Here is a 2,623-nt window from a genome sequence, read left to right as displayed (position 1 = left end):
ACCCACTTGGTTGGTGTAACATCTCTAAAAAACAAGCTCAAGTTTGTGGATGCGTTATGAGACAAAGCGTGCATATGATATTTGAAGTTTTTTCAAGACATAGTCCTGATAGGTGATGGAGGCAAGGACGCTACAATGGAAAAGATAAGTAATTGGCTTACTTTCTTGAAGGAGAAATATATGCATGTTTATTTGGGTATCTTTTTGAAAGATTTCATACCAAACATATATAATATATACATAATAGTATGCAATGAAGAATGTGAAAAGAATCTATGGACATTAAAGCTAAGTAAATATGTATTTTTCTCTTAGAAAGACTGCATGTGAATCTTGTGTGCTAAATGCTTTGGGATACTAGCTAATTTCCGAAGTTTCTTGTGAAATAATTAGGAGTTGCATACATGACAGAAATAGCTAATGAGCTATATTCCCATCATTTTGGGGAGAGTGTGCTTCCAGGCACATAGATAAACATTACTAACTTTCTTGAAGAAAAAATATGTTTTATATACACATAAATAATAGTCATTAAGATAGTTTGTTTTAGAAAAAATGTGCATTCTTCATGTATGAAAATTGTTGGACACCTAATCCTAAATGGGTTAGTGTGGAAGCCGAATAGACCAAAGCAGTCCAAGAGACCTTGGGATCTGAAACCCAAGAGTCACATATTGTACTATAAATGTATATCTCATGTTAATAAAAAATGTACTCACATGATTTGTCTTGCCTATTCTATGTTTCCCATGTGTGTTTAACATGGTATCAGAGCAGGCGTATTCCTGCCCTGCATAATTAGTGTGAGCCACCTGTTTCTGTGGCCTTTGTAAACCAATGCTCTCCTATTGATTATACTTTTCTGAGCATTTCTTAGAATAGAGGATGTTACCTCTATCAGCGCTGCCATTCCTCTGTTGTGAGCAGTCCTGGCCCTCTGCCATATAACGCATCTGTCCATGAATGTTTGTCTGTTTGCCATATACCATTTGTAAAACCTGCACCCTGCTCTTCTGCGCTGTCATTCTGACCTGACATTGAAACGCTTGAGCGCTAGTCTGACGCTTCCACTGGCCTGAACGAAGAGCAATGTCATTCTGACCTAACATTGAAATGCTTGAGCGCTACTCTGACGCTTCCACTGGCCTGAACGCATCATTATTCTCCTGCTCTGATGCTTCCACTGGCCTGAATGCTTCTCCTGTCGCTGCTCTCTGCATACAAAACGCTCCTCTCTGTGGCCATTCATATAAGTGGAAGGTAGACTCATTATTTCATCAAATTATACTCGGTCACCTCAGTAAAATATTCGTCAGCTCCGGGATTTCCTCATCCCAGGCAAATCTTGTCGTAGAATTGCGGTCTTCCCACCTATAACCGTGGAAAGCTAGCCAGAATCTTTCCGCCGCCGTTTGCGATGTGAAGTTTATAACAGCATATTGCGGTTGTTGTTGCAGAAGTTGCGGATCGCTATGTATTGCTCGAGCATTATATATTCTTAGGGAACTTGAAATTGACCTTAAAGCAGTGAGAGGTAACCAAATGCTGAAGCGTTTGTAGATCAACTCCTGGCGGGATGTTTTTCCATAATCACGGTCGTATATCTTGATAAATTGTTCTGTAGAACACCGGCGTATTGAACGAACGGATTTGCCATGGCTATTAGTTTTTGACTGTTTTGATATTCGGGCAATCCCTGGTTAAAATATGGGCAATAAAAATAGACAAAGCCAGCTTCCTTGAAATTGTGAAGGTGGCAGATCTCAAAACAGTGGACTCAATGATAACCAGAAGCCCTAGCCCTGTGATAGTGAGGCTCAAATAATTTGCAAATACATGACACCCTCTTTTACGTCTTAGTGCAATAGAACAGAGGGCTTAAGGCTTTCTGCCGCAGTGAATCTCTGTGAGGATTTAATGTCGATTCCCTCTGAGTCCTAGCCCTGTTCTTATTATGACTACTCTGCTTGGCAGCAGCATAACAAAGCCCATGAATACGGCGTGTTCCCTGTTTTAAGAGCTTTAGTCCTGGTCGACATTGATGCTGATCCCGAATGGATACGAATGAAGTTGAATATGAATGAAGAATAGAGGGCGCAGCAGTTTTCATCATCTTATTCTGCAAATCCAGACTCTTTGAACATTGCTGTCAATCCAAGTCAGACTATTCCAGCCCATTGCTTTGCTTGAAGATACAATATGAAATTGTATGGTACTTTAACTTGTCCGAGGAGGAAAATATCCCTAGCAGTGACAATAATCGTAGTTGTTTGAACCTGTACTCCAAAAGACGTTGGTCATTGCGTTTCTGACAAACGTGCATGTTCCATGGTATGTTAAGTTGAATAGTTGAACGCAATATGCTGGTTATATGGTATGAATACCTGCATTGAATGATCAAACCTGCTCTTTTAATCTATGTACATTGGTCGTTGAGTATGTATGTTAGTTTGGCATAAGCGTTGGTTGGAGAAATATTGGTGGACATGCAGGCATAGTTTTTCTCAGAATTTGTTATCTTGGATTCGAATTCTCTATTCTCTCTGAGCATGAATACGTAGCATCCATAACGCATTGAACCGTTGGCTCCCAGTGTTGTTAGAAGAATGATGGCTTAATTCAT

Source organism: Pinus tabuliformis, chromosome 8 (genome assembly GCF_031772625.1).
Source record: "Pinus tabuliformis cultivar Carrire ecotype Pingquan chromosome 8, CPIR1, whole genome shotgun sequence".
Lineage (NCBI taxonomy): Eukaryota > Viridiplantae > Streptophyta > Pinopsida > Pinales > Pinaceae > Pinus > Pinus tabuliformis.
This window is presented reverse-complemented; position numbering follows the sequence as displayed.